Source organism: Myotis davidii, unplaced genomic scaffold (assembly GCF_000327345.1).
Source record: "Myotis davidii unplaced genomic scaffold, ASM32734v1 scaffold135, whole genome shotgun sequence".
Classification (NCBI taxonomy): domain Eukaryota; kingdom Metazoa; phylum Chordata; class Mammalia; order Chiroptera; family Vespertilionidae; genus Myotis; species Myotis davidii.
This window is the reverse complement of record NW_006289813.1, coordinates 3,053,439-3,062,937: the sequence shown is the minus strand read 5'-3', so window position 1 is coordinate 3,062,937 and position 9,499 is coordinate 3,053,439. Positions and strand designations below refer to the sequence as shown.

At 38.1% G+C, this 9,499-nt stretch overlaps 1 pseudogene; it reads left to right on the top strand.

Annotated features, from left to right (window-relative positions):
• Positions 1-7,779: 7,779 nt before the first annotated feature.
• On the top strand, positions 7,780-9,133 carry LOC102755366 (annotated as a pseudogene).
• Positions 9,134-9,499: the final 366 nt, after the last annotated feature.

Genomic DNA, 9,499 nt, shown 5'->3' with positions numbered 1-9,499 from the left:
CGTGGTTTTCAATTGAGACCGATTTTGCCTCCCTAGGGAGCATTTTTGGTTGTCACACTGGCATCTAATGATGGAAGCCAGGGTTGCTGGTAACATTCTATAATGCACAGGCAAAGAATTATCAGGTCCAAAATGTCAACAGTCTTGAAGTTGAGAAATTCTGCCCTCAATGAGGATAAAATACAGAAGCAATTCACAATTAACAAATATATTTCAAATTGAAGTATGAGTGATTTGGAGCTTACCGCTCTTTCGGATTCACTAGTCCACAACTTCCTCCATGAACAAAGATAACGGACATTGAATATGCACTTCCTACTCCTTATGCACGTTTCTCAGTGGTAGACACTCCCTCTTTTCAAATGGGAATGTCTAATGCTGGTTAATTACACAATGGTTTAGGTATATATATGGGCAGTAGAAATTCAAGTGAAGAACTTTGGTGTCAGGATGGCCGAGTGGTCTAAGGCGCCAGATTCAAGCTCTGCTTCAAGTGAAGAACTTTTCATAGAGTCTTAACTAAGAGTGAGGAAAATATTCTCCATGTCAGATCTTTTGGACTTCAAGAGGGCCAAGCCTCTGGATGTGTTGCGTTCTGCATGTTTACCCCATTTTTATATAGTCTTTTGATACCTCGAAGGCCTATTTCATGATCCTCCGTTGGCCCTGATTAACTGAGTTACTTGCATGCTCAGACTTCAGTTCTGCACGACTGGACAAATTCTTGGCACGAACCTTACTTTCGCATCCTCATGCTGAAAGAATTGTTAATATTGATCATTTTTTAATTGCTTTTCACATTTCTTTCAGGAGTGAGCTTGGAATGTTCTTTAATTTACATTTGTCGCTACAGCACTGGAAACAGCATTTGTTCTTTGACATGAATAAATTAAATTTTATTTGGGAAAATTAATTCAACACAATGTGAAGTTGTAAGCAGGGTCCCTTAGGGACACTTTCATTCTGTGGCTGCTCATCTGCACTTCCAGCCATAGGTAACTTACTGACTGCATCCCAAAAAGGAGCCTTCAGCATCTGAAGGGTCAGTTGAAAGGGCCCAAAGAAATGTGCTGTTATTAATAGTCCAGCTAGAATGTGGCCACATGTCTGGTCCAAAATTGAAATTCATAATGGCATCTAAAAGAATGGGTTGATTCCAGGACCTTGCAGGAGCTCTAAGCCACGCCAGAAGATTCTAGTGAGCCCCAATTCTGCCAGCCCTTACCCAGCACTCCTTCCCGAGAACTTTGGGGGATGAGGAAGAAGTAAGGAGTAGGTCTGAGGACCCATGTGCTGCCATGGGAGTATACTAGCAAAGCATACTTTAAGCTTCCAAATTGAAGGAAGAATGTGTGAGGTGACTATGTTTCTTAAACCCAGGTCTAACCCAAACCCTGGTCCTCTCTCCAGACGCTGGAGACTCTGAAGTCACTGTGTTTAGAAAAATAATTGTGAGATTTTTTTTCTCCAGTGTGCTGCTGACCTTGCCTTGGGAAAATGTGTGTAAAATGTATCCTAAATCACATCTTCTTGTTGACTCTGTCCCTAGCTGAAATAGAGTAAATGTACAATGATTATCACTATTTGACATGACCATAAAAATATGAGGATAATAATCATGGAAATTATTTTCATGGAAGTTCAATTAACCAATTTTTCAATAGCAGAAGCACAAACATTTAAAACTTTTTAACGTTTTAAAGTAAACATGGCAGACTTTTTAGGTAAACTCATAGGTGGAAAGTTGTGAAAAAAAATTTTTATAACCACAAAGATGCTGTATAACAGGTCCCTATATGGCAATATAGAGCTAGTGTGGTCAGATGACTATAACAATGTTAAGAGCAAAGATTTGGTGTCAAACAGACCCTGCTTTTGCCACTTGTGAGTGGCCTTTGACCAGTGACAAACTTAGCCTCAGTTTCTTATATTCAAATGAAGATGATAATGATACGGACTTTGAGAAATATTAAATGACTTATTGTGTATAAAATGCTTATTCAGTCCTTCAATAAATACTCATTTATATTTATTATTCTTATACACCAGGTAATAGTGTACTTAATTCACTGGCATTAATGGTTGTTGTGCAACCATTACCATTATCCATTTCTAAAACTTTTTCATCATCCCAAACAAAAATTCTGTACCCATAACAATCATTTGCCATTCAAGCAGTCATTTTTAAATGATTATTTTATTATCTTTTTACATAATGAACAGCATAATTCCCTTTAATATTGTGAAGTATACCATCACTGTAGAAAATTAGAAAATATAGATAAAAATGAAAGTTAAATCATTTGAAATTTCATCTTCACAAATCAGTAACATTAAAAATTTGGTATATTGTGTCATTAGTTTTTGTTCTTACAAACATATATATAAAGTGAAATCCTATTTTAAATTTTATTTTTTAACCACTTCAAAAATCTTTTCACTAGGTAAGCACATTTCAGTAGAAGTGGTACATAACCATGAATAAAAGAGGCGAAAAACTACTTTTTTTCTTTAAAAAGGTTTGATGGGGAAGCAGTGAGGAAAGGCCAAAATGACTTGCTTTTATGGAAACCACTTCATCTGAAGACTAATTTTCCTTAATGTACAGCTGTCTCAAGAGCCTAAGAATTACTATAGGAACTCAGCCTAAAGCCTAATTGTCATTCTTGAGTCTTTCAAAATAAACAGAAATCTCAAAACATAAGACTCAAGCCCTAGCTGGTTTGGCTCAGTGGATAGAGTGTCGGCCTGTGGACAGAAGGGTCCCAGGTTCAATTCTGGGTACATACCTTGGTTGCATGCTTCTCCCCAGCCCAGGCCCTGGTAGGGGCTCGTGCAGATGGCAACCAATCGATGCGTTTCTCTCACATTGATATTTCTCTTTGTCCTTCCATCTCTCTTCTACTCTCTCTAAAAATCAATGGAAAAGCATCCTCAGGTGAGGATTAAAAAATAAATTCATAAATAAATAAATATAAATAAAGGGTACACCTTAACAGAACATATTCAAGAACAAATAGATGTACAAAACAATCATAATGTTAGAGGCAATATTGCTATTATTATATGGAAGCTATTTAAAATAAACTATAGTTTATTGCAAATACTAATGATATTGAGGTTAGGAACAAAGATTTTCAGTGTAAGAAAAATAAGTAGAAAGTCAAAGAACTTAAGTAAAAATATCCTACAGGATTACATTGTTCAATGTTAAATTTGGATTAGAAATACAATTTCCCTCAGCATTTTTTTCCTTTTTGAATATACATTTCTCCTAGTATTATCTACTGAAAAGGCATAGAAGCAATGACAGTCCTGTAGCAATGATGATTCAATGATGATTGAATGAAACCTTTGGTTGAAAGGCAGATGGGAACATTACCATGAGGGATAATAAGGCTGCCAGCACATGACAGGTCAATCTTAGCATCTCTAAAAGTGGAAAAACCAGATATCTTATGTCTCCTGATGTGATGATGTGCCACCTCATTGGGTGGGGGGAGTTGACCCTGAATATACTAAATTCTTTTCATCCAACTTTCATGTACAGGGACAACAGGGTATAAAGGAGGAAGTTAAATGACTTCACAAGAAAGCAAACATTCCTCAAACAACTTGACACGGTTTCTGCCCCTCCTTAAAGGCAGGGAGGAAAGGAAAGGGGAGAGAGTGACTGTTTCAGATGAAAAGAAGCTAAGAGGCACAGCAACCAAATGTTTTGTATAGATGTTGTTTGTATCCTTATTCTAAGAACTGTAAAAACATTTTTTTTTTGAGACAACCAGGAAATTTGATTATGGTCTTGGATATTAAAGGATGCTGGAGAATTATTAATTTTGTTAAGTGTAATAATGACATTTTAGTTATGTAAGAAAATGTCCATTCTTTTTAGCTATTCATAGTAAAGTATCACTATGATACTTGACATGACACAATGTCTGGGATTCACTTTAAAATATTTCAGCAAAGAAAAAAAGGGGAACAGATGACGCAAACGTGGGAAAAACTTCTGTTGAACCTGGGTAGTATCTGTTCTTGTTACTATTGCTGTGTAATAATGTGATCACAAGATTTACTGAATTAAATGCAATAATTATATCTTGTATTTTCTCTGGGCCAGAAATATGGGAAGGGCTTAGCTGGGCAGTCCTGGCTCTCGAGATTTCTCATGTGATGATGGTTGTTGCTGTAACAGATGGTGGGATGCGGGTGCAGGCAGAGTGGGTGCATGTAGTCACAGGCCTCTCCCTCTGATCTCTCCATGAGGGTTAAGTTGACCTTTCTTACACATGATGGCCTCAGGGCAGACAGAATGCTTGCTTGGTAGCAGTTTCCTTCAAAAGCCAGTATTCCAGTAAACAGAGTAGAAGCACATTGCCTTTTATGCCCTCCCCTGGGAAGTCACGTAGTGCCATTTCCTCCAGAGGGTATTGGTCGAAGCAGAAGCAACATAGGTTGCAGTTTTGGGGAAAGGATTGTCAAAAACTTTGTGCACATATTTTAAAACTGCCACATCATCCCACACATCTGGTGATTAGCCCCCAACTCAAAAGACCACAAAAGAATTGACAGCCTGTTTATCATGGTTACTCATAAGTGGGGATTTTTATGATTTCCCCCGACCACGGAACAACTGATTCTTTCTGAAATTCCCATAGACCTTACAGATTTATCTAAAACTTCATAAGCTGGGACCTCTTAAATTACTTTATGAAATAGCACTTGTGAGATGCCTGGCCCAGTACTGGGTCCATAATAAATATTCTGCAACTGTTGGTTCTATCTGATCATTTGTTGTTACTGTTTGAGCACACCATTCATAAATCATACTTGGTATGACATCATGAGTTTCTGACAGGCCTGGCACAGATACAGTTTTCAGGAGGAATGGAACCTCTGTAGGAACTAAAATTCATTCCCAAAATGTTGCAATTGGACAATGGTTGGAGATAACAGGGAGTAAGCTACTATATAGGCCAGAATCCTTATTTTGTTTTCCAATTTGTTTATATTTTCTGTCAGCTTTCTTTTTTCCCAGATTGCCTTTTAAAAAACTTTCCTGAAAAACAGAAAAATAAGAGCATCTCCCTTATGCGAAGTATGAATACATCGTGCCAAAGCTTTATATAGAATACTATTGATGTTTAGAATCCCATCTGTTTTAAAATATTTCTGAAGATTAAGCAAAATATAGACCAGATTTGAATCTATAAGAAACCTCAGATTTTCTTTTTAAATCTTAAATGTAAAAGATAACCTTAAATTCTAATGTTATACACTGAAATTAATTTGCTATTTCAATTAATGTGTAATTTCTCAAACTGATAGAAATGTTAATCAGATAATTACTATAGTGATTAAAAAAAAGAAAACTTAATATTTTTCTTTCTCTTAAAAGTAACTTAATATTTTAACATTCTAATATTTTCTCTTCCCTAAAAGATCCCTTAAAATTACAAGTCACATAACAATAAGCTAATTATAAATGATGAATATTTATTTATTAAAATACTTTATTTTCATTAATGTTATTTTATTAATAAAATTACATTGTAGTATTCAAACTCTTTACTAATATTGATTGTCTATCCTTCCAACAATTATAAAATTCAATGCCTTTATTTTTTTTCTCTTCATTTTATTACCCAGGGATATTTGTGGAATTGATATTTAGCTCCACATACCTTGGCCTAATAACTTTAAGAATTCCATGTTCCCAATCAGTCAATTATGCTATATCATAGGGCATACAGTTTCAGAGGTTCAAAGGCTATTGACTGAATTCAATTGTGATTTTTATATCACAGGCCAAAAATGAAATCTCAAAAATTGCAAACAGATGAGTCTAGAATGAGTCCTTACATTCTTAGCAAAATGGCTTATTTACCTTCTAAATCATGTCCTGTAAGAAAAATGCTTTTTTTGTAAATGACATTTTATTGAAATCAAGAGTAGGCCTGGGAAAAAAGGGGGGGGAGTATTACATATATTTTCTTTATTACATTCTTTGTGTGATATGTTCTGGCAAAATAGAAGGCATTACAGAAACCATTTAACTGAGAAAAAAATTCTACTCCTCACACAACTCTCACGGATGTCAGTGGGAGTTCTGTGAATGGAACAAATGTTGAACTTTACCCTGCAATGTTTAAACTGCAATCCTCCCTGCTCTTGGTGGAGCTTGGCTTCCCACTGAAAGGCATTGTAGTCTGTGCAGGGATTACACAGCGGGTTAATAGTCTAGGTTTTTTTGCTTCTTTTGGAGCAACAGATGAAACATAATACCTTCTTTTAGGGCTATTACATATTTTTCAATACAAAATGAGGTGGTGTGAGACAGTAAAAGGTAGAGTCTGTGGATGGAAATTTATGTTGGTAATGATTCTTGAACTACCTTCTCTATTAGTCACTCAGAAGTATCAGTGAGTCCTATACATTAAAGGCAAAAATATTACACACTATATAGGATATCAGTATGGGAGCCATGCTCATTCTATTTTTGTTATACTCCATTAGACACATATAAAGAATGATTATCGCCAAGATTCCTACACAGATGGTTTTTGGTAAAATGAGATAAAGTGATTATAAATGAGATGAAGAGAGAACACAGTATCATCATTTCAAGGTAAACTCCTGCAGTACCAAGTTGGAATGGCTTATTTCTTTAAAACAAACAAATATATATATTTACTATTGATTTCAGAGAGGAAGGGAGAGAGAGATAGAAAGAAACATCAATGATGAGAGATAATCATTGATCAGCTGCCTCCTGCACGCCCTCACCAGGGATTGAACCTGAGACCCCTCAGTCCGCAGGCTGACGCTCTATCCACGGAGCCAAACTGGCTAGGGCAGAATGGCTTATTTCTTTATATTTAATCCCATGAATACAGAAGATGTGACTCTAGTCATGAATAGCACCATTATCAGGATTCTATTGTTACAATACTTTGTAAGTCCTTTATTTTGTATATTTTGTAAGTCCTTTATTTTCTACAATGCATACACATTGCCTTTCTAATAGAAAAAGAGACAGAAAGAGAAGGGACCAGCTTTTGTTTTAAAGGAGCAGAGGAAGAGGAAGACAAAGAAACAGGAAGTATTTCAAGGTGAAATCAAAACTGCTTTTGTTTTTATTCAATAGAAGATTGTGAATTACGAAAAAAAATCCCCAGTGATTAAAAGTGAAAATGTTGGCAAAAATATGATGTGGAAAATCTATTGATACAGGCAGTAAAAGTAGTCACAGGGCAACATAGAAGTTAATGGCACTTACACTCTGTCTCAGGCTGCTGGGTTCATATTCCAGTTCTACAACTTCCTAGCAAGGTAATCTTGTGCAGGCAGGTTATCTATTAACTGGCATCATAATTTATTGCTCTGATAAGGATGTATTGAAGAAGAGGAGTGAGTCAGAAGCTTGGGAGAAGTTTATAGAGGCCAGGCTGTGCTGCTTGGATCAGCTGTAAAAGTCAGATACTCGCTTCCAAAGGTAGCTGAGAGGAACAGTGGGGAGCCTCAATGTCTGCCGTCAAGGTTGCCCTCTGTTCCACTCATTTTCTACTCAGAGGCACTTGGTACAGCAGGATCCTGTGTCCTGGGATATCAGAAGCACTCCAAAATGGAATGGCCTTTAGCAGTTTCCTTTCTTTTTAACTAATTCACTACTATTATTTTTTATAGTATAGATTTTTTTTTTTAGTTTATCTATACTCAATGTCAATGTTATTCATTTTTTTATTTTTTTTTAAACTTTTCCCTCATATAGTATATTGAAATCGATCTCATTTGTGGCTTTTAGGAGCATTTAGCCTTAATTTTCTTTCTCTACTTGCTGTTTTTGGTGGTTTTTTTAAAACTTTCATTTTCTCTCTCCCTTCACCTGTTTGTTTTCTACAAACTTATTTTAGCCTTTTAAAAATATTTTGCTGACAAGCCAAGATGGCATACAAGTACATCCAGCAGCTATGGAGGAAGAAGCAGCCAGATGTAATGAACTTTTTCCTCAGATTGTACTGCCCACTCTCCACATCCACAGAGGGTCTGGGGGCCTGACTGCAGGAATGGCCCAGTGTGTGGCAGGCATAGGGGCATCCACAGTGAGAAGGCTCTACAATGCCTGCATGACTATCTGGCCTCTTACTTGGTAAAGGTGAGAAGCCTGGAGGCTGATAATCAGAGACTGGAGAGCAAAATCTGGGAACACCTGAAGAAGAAGGGACCCCAGGTCAGAGACAGGGGACATTACTTCAAAACCACCCAGGTCCTGAGAACTCAGATCTTGGCAAATTCTGTGGACAATGCCTGCATTATTCTGCAGACTGACATCAGCCCATCTTGCTGCTGATGACTTCAGAGTCAAGTATGAGACGTAGCTGGCCATGAGCCAGTCTGTGGAGAGTGACATCAATGGTCTCCGGAAGGTCACTGATGACATCCATCTCATCTGCTGCTGGGGAGAGAGAGAGATCGAGGCACTCAAAGAAGAGCTGCTCCTCAAGAAGAAGAACCCTGGGGAGGAAGTGAATGATCTACAAAACCAGTTTGCTACCTCTGAGTTGACTGTGAGGTTGGATGCCCCCAATCTTGGGACCCAGCAAGATCATGGCAGTCATTCAGTCCCAGTATGACGAGCTGGCTCAAAATAATCAAGAAAAGCTAGACAAGAATTGGTCCCAGCAGACTGAGGAGGGCACCACAGTGGTCACCTTGCAGACCACTGAGACAGAAGCTGCTGTGATGACACTCACAGAGCTGAGACATACAATCCAGTCCTTGGAGAGTGACCTGACCTGAATGAGGAATCTAAAGCTCAGCTTGGAGAACAGCCTGAGCGAGGTGGGGATGAACTATGCCATGCAGATGGAACAGCTCAACGGGATCCTGCTGCAGCTGGAGTCGGAGCTGGCCCAGGTCCGGGCAAAGGGGCAGCGCCAGGCCCAGGAGTCTCTGGCCTGCTTTTTACTGCAAGGTCAAGCTGGAGGCTAAGATTGCCACCTAGCACCACCTGCCAGAAGAAAGGGAGGACTTCCATCTTGGTGACGTCCTAGACAACAGCCACTCCATGCAATCCATCCAGCAACGTGGTGTCTGAGGTCAAGATACCGAAGCTCTGAGGTAGTAAGACAGCAGAAGCCAATAAAAAGTTCAGAGATCATTGAACATAATTTTTTTTAACTTCATGTCCTAGTTTTAAGTCTTGTATTAGTCTTTTTAAAGAAATTATCTTAAGCCTCCTTTTTTCTCTTTCTCTTCTTCTATTTGATCCCACATTTTTTCTCTATTACTTCTCTGGACAATAATTGGCAGGAAGCAAATCCAAGGGAGTGTGAAGAGTGGAGAGGCTTCACCTTACAAACAGGCAGGAGAGGCATTCTTCTCTTTCCTCTTTCCTAGGGCTACTCCTGCACTTGCCTCCTTGGATCCTTCCCAGGATTCTCCACCCCCAACAGAAACTTAGTTCGTGAGCCTGGGGGAATCGGAGAGTTAATTCCCT